Below are 15,157 nucleotides of genomic sequence, written 5' to 3' on the forward strand. Positions count from 1 at the left end.
CACATTTTCCTACTGGGAAGACCTGACGTTCGCGATCTCCCCCTATCTGCAAGTGGGGCCAATCACAACACACCTTACTGTCATCAGAGTTGAACTAACCAATAAGAATGCTTGAACATTAAATACACATTTCTTTAGAGGCAAGTGGAAACATAACCAACCCTGTTACACACACAAAGTGGAGTTTTTAGAAAAGCCTCATAGGCTCTGAGTGTGTTTTCCTGGGTGAGGGGGGGGGGCACCTTGGAGGTGTAAACAGGGCTGAGTCAGCTATCTGTGTGAACTGGATGAAAACTAGAATCTGTGTTAACTATTTAAGACTATTTATGATATAGTATAAGCTAGTAAGGTGCACCTGTAATTATTTTAAACCTGTAATTATTTTAAACCTGTACCCCATTTCAGAAGTATTGAAAGATGTAAATGTATGAGTTGCATTATCCTACGAACTAACCATGACATAGAAATTAGGAAATATTCCTGCAGGTTAAAATATTGTTGAAAAACAGCTAATTGATTAGGTATGTTTGAGAATAGCATTGTGTGACTGGCTGACTTGAAAGATTATACTCAGCATTTTGCTGCGTGTCAATACTGTGTTTGGATTCTGAAGGGCATTTATACAAAAGAGGTAGTCTAGACACTGTATTAATACCATTATGCATTTGAATCCCATCTACAGCTACCATCTAAGACATGGGTGTCAAACTCTGGCCCGCGGGCCAAATTTGGCCCGCGGGGTAATTATATTTGGCCCGCGAGACAATACCAAATTACTACTAGAGCTGGCCCGCCGGTATTATACAGCGCATTCACCGCTAATACTACGAATCCCATAATGCTCTGCTGTTGTTTTCGCGCGCCAATCAGGACAGGACCCAGAAACGCCCTCTCCTCTGTGACAGTAGTCATAGCAACATAGACGCTACAACTGTCAGCGCGCTATCCCTTCCCAAAAATGGCGAAAAGAAAGGCAGAAAACAGGAGCTTTCTGGACAAGTGGGAGGCAGAATATCTTTCTCTGTGACATCTCGAGCCATCTCGATGCGCTGAACCTGCAGCTTCAGGGGCGGGGGCGCATCATCACAGACATGTACGCTGCAGTGAGGGCCTTTAAAACTAAACTGTGCCTGTGGGAGAATCAGATGCTGCAAGGAAACCATTGCCATTTTCCCTGCTGCCAAACCATAAAAGCGCAGATCTCTACCGCCGTGTTCCCATGCGCACAGTTTGCTGAAAAACTCAGTGTTCTCGCCGCTGAGTTTAGCCGGCGATTTGCCGACTTCGATGTCCAGAAATGTAGGTTTGAACTGCTTAGTAATCCCTTCGCAGTTGATGTGGAAAATGCACCAACCAACATCCAAATGGAGCTGATTGAACTCCAGTGCAACGACACGCTGAAGTCAAAGTATGATGCTGTGGGCGCCGCACAGTTTCCACGGTTCATCCCTGACACAATGCCTCAGCTCCGCACCCAAGCTGCTCAGATGCTCTCCATGTTCGGCAGCACTTATCTATGCGAGCAACTTTTCTCCTCGATGAAGATGACCAAAACAACTCACAGGAGACGTCTGACTGATGAACACCTTCGCTCGATACTGAGGATTTCTTCAGCTCAGAGCCTGAGCCCAGACATTGATGAACTAGCATCCAAGAAGAGATGCCAGGTATCTGGCTTGGGCACATCAGATTAGATCAGTGTGCAATAATTAACGTTTTCTTTGTGCACTTTTTCTTGCTACAAGGCATGGGCTTGAATGGTTGATTGATTTATTATCATTTTATTTGTAAAAAAAAATATTTTGGTATTTAAATCAGAAGGCTGCAAATAGAAAAGAGGCATACGATTTTTATTTACATTTCATTTATTTAATAAATGAATGCCATTGATGTGTTTTTTCATTTGAAATTCGATTTTGCATGTCTCCACTATTAAATTATATATTGTATGGTAATAAGCGATGCTTGTTCCATATTCAATGTTAAAGCAAAACTTGTTTGGGTCCATATTAAAAGGTTCATTTGTTCAATGTTGGCCCGCGACTTTGTTCAGGTTTTACATTTTGGCCCACTGGGTATTTGAGTTTGACACCCCTGATCTAAGATATTAATTTCCCTCCACAAGTGGGCGTACATGTAACGTTTTCAAAATGGGATAGTATTGTACATGTAACGTTTCCAAAATGGGATAGTATTGTACATGTAACGTTTCCAAAATGGGATAGTATTGTACATGTAACGTTATGCCCCCTTGAGTTAATAGTATTGCATGCTGTAGCAGGCTATATAAAGAGGAAGCCCTCCATTGACTATTCAGTTCGTTGTAACATCTCGTCTGGACAGGTCACCGTCCTTAGTTAGTTAACGTTAGCTAGTTCATTCTTACAAAAGTGAGAACAGCTCTAGATTGGAAACTTACGTTAATTAGAGTGTACAGTAAAGACATGTTGGCTTTATGGAAACGATATACAATATATGGGAAATAATATAGTTCAGGAAATAATACAAACCTAGTTCTGCCTAGTTAGGACATAACGTTAGCTAGCTAGCTAACGGTACTGTACTGTAGATCATACAACGCCAACGGTCAAACCCGGCTTTGTATTATTTACGTTAATTAGCTATAGTAACGTTATGGAAGCTATTCACAGAAAACCATAATTGTCTTCGTTATTCATTAGTATTGTAGCGACCCGCACAGACATCGGTGTGTTATGTGGTTGGCTATTAGTGGGTTGTGTTGTACTTACCAGTGTTCGCGGGGTCTGACATGCCAATCAACCTGCTATCTGCCAATCACGGTGATGCCTGGAATGTTCTGATGCCGGGCATCCTGGTGTTTGGCGGAGGGGGATGGAGCATTGGAAGTTAAGACCAGGTTTAGCCATTGTTCTCTGTCTTACGTCTGGGCTTCACAAGAGAAGGTCACGGTTGGCTTGTGGGGTACCTTTCGTTTATTTGGCGTGGGCTACGGGCAAACAGTAGCCTGTGTAAAGTTGGGTTAATAAACCGTCAATTCGTAAACTCAACCCTCTGTCTGGACAATTGTTCCTTTATGATCTATCTAGTCAGGTCATTACAATACAGTAGAAAAACAAGTCTATATACAATGTGAGCAAATTAGGTGAGATAAGGGAGGTAGGGCAATAAAAAGGCCACGGTGGCGAAGTAAATAGAATATAGCAATTAAAAACACTGGAATGGTAGATTTGCAGTAGATGAATGTGCAGTAGATGAATGTGCAAAGTAGAAATACTGGGGTGCAAAGGAGCAAGATAAATAAATAAATAAAATAAATACAGTAGGGGATGAGGTAGTTGTTTGGGCTATTGTCACGGTCGTTTAAAGAAGAGGACCAAGGTGCAGCGTTGTGAGCGAACATTTTCTCTTTATTTGGAAAAGACGCCGAACTAAACAATAAACACTACAAAAAACAAACCGTGAAGCTCAAAGGCAAAGTGCCCTAAACAAAGTCAACCTCCCACCTAAACAGGTGGGGGAAAAAGGCTACCTAAGTATGGTTCCCAATCAGAGACAACGATAGACAGCTGTCCCTGATTGAGAACCATACCCGGCCAAAACATAGAAATAGAAAATTATAGAAACACAAAACATAGAATGCCCACCCCAACTCACGCCCTGACCAAACCAAAATAGAGACATAAAAAGGATCTCTAAGGTCAGGGTGTGACAGCTATTTATAGATGGGCTATGTACAGGTGCAGTGATCTGTGAGCTGCTCTGACAGCGGGTGCTTAAAGCTAGTGAGGGAGATAAGTGTCTCCAGTTTCAGAGATTTTTGTAGTTCGTTCCAGTCATTGGCAGCAGAGAACTGGAAGGAGAGGCGGCCAAAGAAGGAATTGGCTTTGGGGGTGACCAGTGAGATATACCTGCTGGAGCACGTGCTACGGGTGAGTGCTGCTATGGTGACCAGCGAGTTGAGATAAGGCGGGACTTTACCTAGCAGGGTCTTGTAGATGACCTGGAGCCAGTGGGATTGTCGACGAGTATGACGCGAGGGCCGGCCAACGAGAGCGTACAGGTCGCAGTGGTGGGTAGTATATGGGGCTTGGTTACAAAACGGATGGCACTGTGATAGACTACATCCAATTTGTTGAGTAGGGTGTTGGAGGCTATTTTGTAAAGGACATCGCCAAAGTCGAGGATCGGTAGGATGGTCAGTTTTACGAGGGTATGTTTGGCAGGATGCTTTGTTGCGAAATAGGAAGCCAATTCTAGATTTAACTTTGGATTGGAGATGTTTGATGTGAGTCTGGAAAGAGAGTTTACAGTCTAACTAGACACCTTGGTATTTGTAGTTGTCCACATATTCTAAGTCAGAACCGTCCAGAGTAGTGATGCTGGACGGGCGGGCAGGTGCAGGCAGCGATCGGTTGAAGAGCATGCATTTAGTTTTACTTGTATTTAAGAGCAGTTGGAGGCCACGGAAGGAGAGTTGTATGGCATTGAAGCTCGTCTGGAGGGTAGTTAACACAGTGTCCAAAGAAGGGCCAGAAGTATACAGAATGGTGTCATCTGCGTAGAGGTGGATCAGAGACTCACCAGCAGCAAGAGCGACATCATTGATGTATACAGAGAAGAGAGTCTGCCCAAGAATTGAACCCTGTGGCACCCCCATAGAGACTGCCAGAGGCCCGGACTACAGGAAGCCGATTTTACACACTGAACTCTATCGGAGAAGTAGTTGGTGAACCAGGCGAGGCAATCATTTGAGAAACCAAGGCTGTTGAGTCTGTCGATAAGGATGTGGTGATTGACAGAGTAGAAAGCCTTGGCCAGGTCAATGAATACGGCTGCACAGTATTGTTTCTTATCGATGGCGGTTAAGATATCGTTTAGGACCTTGAGCGTGGCTGAGGTGCACCCATGACCATGATAGAGCATGACACTTGCAACGCCAGGGTAGTGGGTTTGATTCCCGTCACCACCCATACATAAACGACAGCAGGTTTTTATTGTAAGTCGCTTTGGATAAAAGCGTCTGATGAATGACATATATTCTTTTTATATATTCACTTACTTGCTATACAATGTAGAGAAAAAGGGTCAATTCAAGAGGGAGCTACGAGATTCATGTCCAAACGTCGTTTTCTTTTGCCTGATATCATTAGAAATTACATAGAATTAATCATTAGCTTGTTCTCTACAATATTATAACATTCATATACTTGTACTTGACAGTGTTGATGAAATAATGACGATCATTTGCTGTGACCATTACTAGTTTAGACTGCACCGCACTTGGTTGTATGTGTTCCATATTTGGTGTTGTGAGGTTAAATTCTCAGAGTAAATCGTCGGTAACTTTTCAACCATATATGGTAGAGACATTGGGTTTAGACTATTGTTTTCTGACATAATGTTCTATTGATTGGACATATTTATAAACCTTGAATGAATTAATCATTTTATGTTTTTGGCTATTTTGCTACCAGATGCTTTCCTATATCGTTGGTATAATATAAAATACAAATACCAAATATTGTGTTTTATAAAGTCACTAGCTAGGTTGGAAGAATGAGACAGACAAGGTGATTTTTTTTTATTGTGTTGTTTAACTCCTGAAAGTATAGTCTTTGCCACAGTGGGCTATAAAGTCTTTTGGAGGACATATTGACCAAATTCAGACAAGGGGGGGCCACAGCCCACGGAAAAAAAGCACTGAAGGCTCTACACTACCGGTCAAAAGTTTTAGAACACCTACTCATTCAAGGGTTTTTCTTTATTTTTACTATTTTCTACATTGAAGAAAAATAGTGAAGACATCAAATCGATGAAATAACACATATGGAATCATGTAGTAACCAAAAAAGTGTTAAACAAATCCAAATATATTTTAGATTCTTCAAAGTAGCCACCCTTTGCCTTGATGGCAGCTTTGCACACTCTTGGCATTCTCTCAACCAGCTTCATGAGAAAGTCACCTGGAATACATTTCAATTAACAGGTGTGCCTTCTTAAAAGTGGAATTTCTTTCCTTTTTAATGCGTTTGACACAGTGAATTGTGTTGTGACAAGGTGTGGGAGTATACAGAAGATAGTCCTATTTGGTAAAATACCAAGTCCATATTATGGCAAGAACAGCTCAAATAAGCAAAGAGAAAGAACAGTCTGTCATTACTTGATGACATGAAGGTCAGTCAATATGGAATATTTCAAGTGTAGTTGCAAAAACAATCAAGCGCTATGATGAAACTGGCTCTCATGAGGACCACCACAGCAACGGAAGACCCAGAGTTCCCTCTGCTGCAGAGGATAAGTTCATTAGAGTTACCAGCCTCAGATATTGCTGCCCAAATAAATGCTTCACAGAGTTCAAGTAACTGACACATTTCAACATCAGTTGTTCAGAGGAGACTGTGTGAATCAGGCCTTTATGGTTGAATTGCTGCAAAGAAACCAGTATTAAAGGACACCAATAAGAAGAAGAGACTTACTTGGGCCATGAAAGACAATCAATTTGTGCTTTGATCTGGAGCCCAAATTTGAGATTTTTGGTTCCAACTGCCATGTCTTTGTGAGATGTGGTGTGGGTGAACAGATAATCTCTGCATGTGTATTTCCTACCATAAAGCATGGAGGAGGAGGTGTTATGGTGTGGGGGTGCTTTGCTGTTGACACTGTCTGTGTTTTATTTAGAATTCACACTTAACCAGCATGGCTACAACAGCATTCTGCAGCTATACGTCATCCCATCTGGTTTGGGCTCAGTGGGACTATAATTTGTTTTAATAAATTATTATAAAAAAATAAAAACAATTGTTTGTTACTTTTACACCTTTTTCGTGGTATCCAATTGGTAGTTACAGTCTTGTCTCATCGCTGCAACTCCCGTATGGACTCGGGAGAGGCGAAGGTTGAGAGCCGTGCGTCCTCCAAAACACAACCCAGCCAAGCCGAACTGCTTCTTGACACAATGCCTGCTTAACCCGGAAGCCAGGCGCACCAATGGGTCGGAGGAAACACCATACACCTGGCAACCCTGTCAGCGTGCATTGCGCCCGGCTCGCCACAGGAGTCGCTAGAGCACGATGGGACAAGAACATCCCTGCCGACCAAACCCTCCCCTAACCCGGACCAATTGCGGGCCAATTGCTAGGCCAATTGTGTGCCGCCCCATGGGTCTCCCGGTCGCGGCCGGCTGCGACAGAGCCTGGACTCCAACCAGGATCTCTAGTTGCACAGCTTGCCTTAGACCACTCTGCCACTCAGGAGAATTAATTTGTTTTTCAACAGGACAATGACCCAACACACCTCCAGGCTGTGTAAGGGCTATTTTACCAAGAAGGAGAGTGACGGTAGTGCTGCATCAGATGACCTGGCCTCCACAATCCCCCGACCTCAACCAAATTGAGATGTTTTGAGATGAGTAGGACCGCAGATTAAAGGAAAAACAGCCAACAAGTGCTCAGCATATGTGGGAACTCCTTCAAGACTGTTGGAAAAGCATTCCAGGTGAAGTTGGTTGAGAGAATGCCAAGAGTGTGCAAAGCTGTCATCAAGGCAAAGGGTGGCTATTTGAAGAATCTCAAATATATGATATGTTTTGATATGTTTCACACTTTTTTCGTTACTACATGATTCCATTTGTGTTATTTCATAGTTTTGATGTCTTCACTATTATTCAACAATGTAGAAAATGGTAAAAATAAAGAAAAACCCTTGAATGAGTAGGTGTTCTAATAGCAAAAAGGCACCTCTGAGGTTTGTGGTATATGGCCAATATACCACCCCTCCTTGGGCCTTATTGCTAATCTCTTTTATAACAGGATATTATCATTGACTATATGAAAGTGCATGTGTGAATGAGTCTGATTTACCGTTTTCAATGGCAGGTTCACCTTCTGAAGCCGGATGAGGTTCCCAAAGCGTGCTGCGCACCCACCAAGCTCAGTCCCATCTCTGTACTCTTCTACGATGACAACAACAACGTGATCCTAAAGAAGCATCGCAACATGGTGGTCAAGACCTGTGGATGCCTGTGACACCAGTGGTAGCCCATCTATCTATTCTACATCATTTTAATCAACTTAATTGCCATTGTTCCAAAAGATACAAACAGATTAATATAACTTGCAACCAGCAGTTGATAGCAATAATCTGTCAATATGCTGATAAATAGTATGTATCTAATATATTGATTTTGAATGTTTGAATTTCTCTACCATAAGTCGCCTCCAACGTCATTTTAGAGAATTTGGCAGTACATCCAACCGACAATTTTCCTGTCCTGCTAGCCATTCAAAATGTAACGATTACTTTTGGGTGTCAAGGAAAATGTATGGAGTAAAAAGTACATTATTTTCCTTAGAAATGTAGTAAAGTAAAAGTTGTCAAAACTATAAATAGTAAAGTACAGATACCCCCAAAAACGACTTAGTAGTACTTTAAAGTATTTTTATTTAAGTACTTTGTACCACTGTAGGTGCTTCAATAGAGTCTGATGTTCAGGGGTGGTTGGACATATAAGATGGGGTGCTGGTGAGCTTCTGCCCCCATTTTAGGTCGTCACACAAATATTCCCCCATCCATGTCCATTGAATCAAAGTAATTACACCTCGCTTTAAGGAAGCATAGCAAGAATGAAAGGAATCAGCCGCCAGAGTCGCCCTCCTGTCCGGAGCCGCCAGAGTCGCCCTCCTGTCCGGAGCCGCCAGAGTCGGCCTGTCTATCGTTGTCTCTGATTGAGAACCATACTTTGGTAGCTTTTTCCCACCTGTGTTTTGTGGGTAGTTGTTTTCTGTCTTTGTGTCTGTTCCAGACAGGACTGTTTCGTTCATTCTCTTTGTTATTTTGTTTAGTGTTCTGTTTTAATGAAATTAACATGAACACTTGCTGCGCTTTGGTCCGATGATTCCTCATCTTCAGACGACGAATGTTACATGGTATCATCAGCCAGTTGACATAGTTTAAATTCATTGCCAAGTGCTGAAACACCTCGAAAATTCCCTTTCTCGATATTAAGAGCCATAATTTGAGTAACCAATAAAAATACAAATGGACTAATTGGGCAGCCCTGCCTAATGCCACGGCCAATATCAAATCTTTGGGATGTCCCGTGAGCTAATTTTACAGAGCTATATGATGCAAGCCTTGTTTCAACCTTTTAGCAAATACAAGGGCAAATAATTTCCCATCATTATTCAACAGGCTAATGGGTCTCCAGTTCTCTATATAAAGAGTATCCTTATTAGGTTTGGGAATCAAAGTAATTACACCTTGCTTTAAGGAAGCCGGTAACTCCCCCTTTTTCTATTGATTCTTGAAACATAGCAAGAATGAAAGGAATCAATGTATCATTGAATGCTTTATAAAACTCGCTTATTAAACCATTTCCAGGGGACCTATTGTCCTTAAGGCTTTTAATACAGTCTTTTATCTCAATTTCAGATAACTCATCACAAAAATCCCTGAAATCATTATCTATCTTCATAGCAATGTTTGCTACATTGTCTAAGAAAATATCCATATTGGAAGTTGGCTGGGCTGATGTATACAGATTCTGATAAAACTGTGCAACATGCTGAGAGATTTATTTTGGATTTTCATTGGGAGTATTATTAATCATTAATTTACATATGGAAGTCTTTTCGCCTGCCCTTTTTTCTAAATTAAAGAAATATTTTGTATTTTTCTCTCCCTCTTCCATCCATTTTCGTCTTGATCTTACAAATGCACCTCGTAGATATAGTCTAACTGCATTTGCAATGATGATAGCTCCAGTAATTCCTGATTAGTTAGTTCAGTTTTTTTTGTATAATCCATTATTCCCTTTATGATGTCATATTCTTTCTCTCTCTTGGCACGAGCAATTTCTTTCCCCATTGAAATAGCCAAAAGCCTTAATCAAATTTCATTAGCTCCCAGTAACTTCCAAACGTATTCATAACACAGGCACAATTCCAGTATTTATCATTAATTCCTGCTACTTCCTTCTTAAATACTTCATTCTCTAGTAAAGTCTTGTTCATTTTCCAGTAACCTTTGCTAACTTTTTTTGTTGACAAACCATGCATATTTATTTTTATTGAGATCCCTTTGTGGTCTGTTACAGTCTCGATTGAACCATCGATTTTATCAACCTTGTCAGCCATATCTTCAGATATCAGCCAGAAATCAATACGGGATTGTATAGATAAATCGTTGGTACTCCATGTAAACATAATCTTATCTGGGTTCTTATGTCTCCAAATATCTAGAACACCTTACCTTAGACATATATTCCTTATCTCACAAACAGAATTGCTATCCTTAGGAGGCCATCTATCTAGATTATCATGTAATACTGTATTAAAATCTCCAACCCATATTACTTTGGCCAATGGAAATTTAGACATAATTTAACCTATTTTCCTCTCAATGTCTCTAAATAAAATACAGTTACTTAAAAGTTTGGCACACACAAACAATGCTCATTCCTCAAGAAAGATAACGTTTTATCAGATGCAAATAAAACTCAGTCCTGCACAATACACTTGATAAGTCCAGCAGTCAACAAACTAGGCGTCAGCGTGAATTTCCCTTCCATTAACAAAAGCCTTAGCTCCCGCAAAGTATGCACTTTTCCCTTCCTTCCTTCCTTGCTCTCAATCATCGGCCACAGACGATTCCGAGCTTCTTTGTCAAATGCTGTCAGATCCTCCTTGAACCTCAGGTTGTTCTTCTTTAAATAGTCATTTTTCTTTGCACTTTTCCATGTCATATCCCTCGCTGTCCCGGAGATGAATCTCATGATCACTGGTCGTGGTGGCTGGTTGTTTTCCCCATCTCTCAGCCTACCCAGGCGGCGCACTACTTCCAGAGAACCTATAACAACATTTCACTCCTCCTCCGGGACTATTGCGCTGCAAATGTCCTTCACTCTTGCATTGATGTTCTCGTCAGATTTCTCTGCTACTCCATAAATTCGAAGACTCCATCTCCGACTATACTGGTCATTCTTGTTTACCTTTGACTCCATTTCAGTGAGTTTCTTCTCCTGCTTTGCAACCTGAATGTTCAATGTTGCGTTCTGCTGCTTCAGAGTATTTACTTCCTCAGCACTGAAATCAATCGATTTCTCCAGGTTAACGATACTGATAGTGTTGTTTTACACCAAATCCATGATGTCATCTGCGCTCTCTTTGATTTTAGCCGTGAGGATGCGGACGATGTTGTCCTGTAGCTGGCTCATTGATGGTTCACTTCTCAGCTTCTTTGGAAGTGTGAGCGCTGCGTGTAACAAATCCGGTATCAGGATAAATAAAAGCAAGGTCTGCTAACTTTAATTATGTTTAATTAACACAAACAATAAATGGCAAATGCAATTTTCGTATATACGGGTTCGCTGTATCACCGCGCAGGGTAAAAACAGGGAACTGGCAGGAAGTACTTAAACAGCTGTTCTTATACCGTGATGACGTAGTTCCAACGCGTCTGTTGGCCTATCACAGTAGAGGCTGAGCGTGGTTTAAACTTTGCTCAGCCTATCGCCGGTACTCAGACTGGTCCCCTTCTCTCAGATGTCCGCATCTGGTCGTTGCGTAGATTAGATCTGTCTTGTGTCTCCCCCCGATTCTACACTCAAACAGTTCCTTATTTGGTATTGTCCAGTGCCCTACCCACCCTGGTTGGCCTAGAGATATGCACCCCTCCCCTCTCCAGATTGACCACAGCTTTTATGGCCTGTCACTCTATGTTGGTCAGTCTTTACACACATACATCTGTATTGTTTGTGTGTGTGTGTGTAACAAAACAATATTCATCTTCATACAATATGGTAGCAGGCTATAGTGCATAAACATAAATCCTAACAGTCTAAACAATTGGGGTTTACTTTCTCACTTTTAGATAATGTAATACACGCATCTATCTTCACGCACGACTGGATAGGCCTTTTGGATACGCTTGTCAAAGGTAAGGATATGCGTCAAGTTATAGCCTACTTTTAATGTTTTAGGTCCGATCTCAAGTTACTCCAGTCAAGTGATTAATCGTAAAAGTGAGTTGTTTTGACTGAGCTGGCCAATGCTGTTTTTGGACTATGAGATCCTCTGCTATATACTATGATGAGCCAATAACGTGCAAAGATTATGCATTAGGCATTGCACAAGTCAGTGTCGAGGTCAGAATATACAGTTGCTATTTCCGTCAACTCAAGTTACTCAAGTGATTAATCGCAAGAGTTGTTTTGACTGTCAAAACAAATAACTTTGATGGAATATTCCAAATTACAATGGCACTTATGTAGAACAAATTCACAATATTACTTGTATTTCAATGATTCATCCAGGCCCAAGACATAAAGTCGCCTGAAAGCTGTGTAGCAATCAATCCATTGCTGACCCATAGGATGGTAATCACATACATGATTGGCTTAATCTAGAATCATGGATACCTTTCATGTGAGTACTCACACACCAGATTTTTTTACATACCTCAGAAGGAAGATACCTCAATATCTGGAAGCACTGTCTCATGTACAATTGTTAATGCTATCTCTGAAATGTCTAACAAAATGTTGACCTGATGATTTCATCAAGACCTTCTCATCACACGTTGGAACTAGTGGTCAACATTGGGACAATGCAGCCCAAAATAACAGGGGCCAATATTTTCATGGAGGTAAGCACTACACTTCTGATGGGTTTAAAGATTGTATTACATTATCTAAAAGTGAGAAAGTAAACCCCAGCTGTTGTTATTCTTTTCACAGGGAAGGACAATCCCCATTATGCCATGAATGTTTCATTGCTGAACAACCATAGATATTTTTCCTCTAATTTGTCTCCCGTTCCTCCAACAGTGAGCAGGACCTGCCAGCAGAGCTCACTGGAGCAGGGAGACATCCCGTCATCCTTTTGGCGCCTGACAAAGTACACTTTTTTTCTTCTAAATAACACTATAGTAACATCTTCTGCACAAAGTTACATTCCTAATAAGATTGGTGTTAAGTGAGAAAGAATCCTAAAGATGGTCCAATGGGCATGGTCTGAAGCCTCTCATCATCTCAGTATGTTGAACCGCCTGATTTCTTGCAGGCTTGAGGTTCAGATCCTGCTGAACGATGTTAAGCAGTCGATTAACCACATGCAGGGGACGCTGAACACCATGCAGGGGCAGTGAATTGAGTTGCAGACTGCCATATCTAAGGTAGTGTCATTATAATAATGATGACTAATGATGACACTGAGGTTCCAAGTTTCCGATGGCATGTGAATGCAGCACACTGCCCTCCAAAGCCTGCAAAATAATCGCCGGACTGCCCCTTTCCTAGCTCTGCATGGAACATCCCGTGTCACGTCCTTGGTGACATGTGGGGTGACATCCGGGATGACCACAGCAACATCCTCTGGAAAGGGAAAAAGAGGAACAGAATGTAAACAAATGGCCAGTTGAAAGGTTCTACTAAGATGTCATGACAAACGGCACCTGTCAGAGTACTCTCTAAGTGTTACTCACCTGCTTGGATGTCAGCTGGCAGAGTGGCGAAGACGGCCATCGTGAGAGCGTCGTGCTCCATGTCCATCATTTTTAGGCAAGTGTTTACTTCCCAGGCCTGCAGTATGATACAGGAAGTCCCATTAGTGTAATTTCACAACAGATCTATTCTGCTGTGCTAACTGGTTGTTGAAAGGCTAGTAAAGAGCTCACTGACTTGTAGTATGTCTCTAACTCTCATTCTCTTACCAGCCGAGCGAGGTTGTTTCCCTCCTCCAGGGTTTCCTTCCACACCCTTCAAATAAAACACAGAGCAATTCAACTTTCCTGGCTTCTGATTTTTCTGTTGTTTATTTTACCCACACCTCCTGGAGTGCTGCTGGTGGCAGGGAATGGCAGTGAAGGTGAGTGCTGACGTGGTACTCACCTCTCCCTAAGGGATTTTTTGCTCTGAGACACCAGCCAGTTGCTCATGTGCTCCGTGCTGACATGTGGCGGGACCTGGCCTTGACTCTGGAGCCGCAGATAGTGGACCATGAGCTTCTTCTGCAAGATGAGGTAAGGTGTGAGACCGTGCCACGAAATACCATATCATGTGCTTTCAGAAGGGCCTCTCGCAACATTTCACAACTGCTCATGCCTGACAATTTGCAAGTGATATTAAGAACTCTTATGACCAACTTCTCTAAACTGTCTTGAAATACAACTCTCTTTCTGTTGTTTATGTTTTTGTGGGATGAATCTTACCTGTTTATTGTAATATGTTTCCTCCCAGCAGGCCTGCAGAGTCTGAAAATAAAGGCTGCTTCTACAGAATTCCTTTGAAGATAATGAAAATAATGATGCTTTGTTATGCACATTATGCACAGGCATTTACAGTATGCTAAAATAAATTTCTCCTAAGATTACCTTTGTGGGACCATAAGTGAACTCCGGAATGCACCAAACCCTATCCATGGTAAGATGGGGAAGAAATGCAGCGCTATAGTTATAGCGCTATAGGGTGCTCTAGAGATAACAGGAATGACTTAAAGTCGCGAATGATCAATGACTGTGGAGTCGTCCAATATGCTGCACTTAGAATTGAGTTGTAGGCGATGTTTGGCGCAAAATAGAATGTTTACATTCTATTGCCATGGAGAAATGGAATGTGTAGAACCTGTATAAATGGGTATGCTTCTATGTCTTTATTTCGTGAAAGATTAAGCTCTTTATTGTGTCATAATGTGTATATGAGGACGTAGGAGCCCGTCCTGAATCATGATGCGATTATCCAGGTGCATGTTGCTTAGACCTACTAATCCAACCTTGGTTTACAAGTTAAATACATAGATTTGCATAGGCATATATAAACAATCGACCACATCCATTTAAAGCAATGATTGTCAATTGAAAATGTGGTTGTTGTGTTATCCTGTTGTGCGCCTTGAGTGTCAGTCCCCTTAAGCACATTATTCCAATATTTCCAAGCTCTGAATTGACCCAATGAATACTTTTGCAAAGATATTCGGTTAAAAATAAGAGTATGAATGACAATAAACGTATGACTTGGATTGTATGCATAATAGTGTAGTAAACAATATCGCTCAGCGTGGGAACTTTTGGTGTTAGGAAAGTATCCGTTATAAGTCTCCATGGCACGTATCACTTCGTTGTCTTGTTGGTAATAGCAAAAATACATGACAGTCCGCATTGTAATGGTCTAACAGGTATTTTT

The 15,157-nt window shown here is 41.5% G+C and overlaps 1 long non-coding RNA gene across 1 annotated transcript; it reads left to right on the forward strand.

The window, feature by feature from the left end:
* Positions 1-12,542: 12,542 nt before the first annotated feature.
* Positions 12,543-14,349, forward strand: LOC139547047 (uncharacterized). The gene is made up of 3 exons (XR_011669319.1): positions 12,543-12,624; positions 12,806-13,998; positions 14,216-14,349. It is a non-coding gene; the product is annotated as an uncharacterized lncRNA (long non-coding RNA).
* Positions 14,350-15,157: the final 808 nt, after the last annotated feature.

Source organism: Salvelinus alpinus, chromosome 20 (genome assembly GCF_045679555.1).
Source record: "Salvelinus alpinus chromosome 20, SLU_Salpinus.1, whole genome shotgun sequence".
NCBI classification, from domain to species: domain Eukaryota; kingdom Metazoa; phylum Chordata; class Actinopteri; order Salmoniformes; family Salmonidae; genus Salvelinus; species Salvelinus alpinus.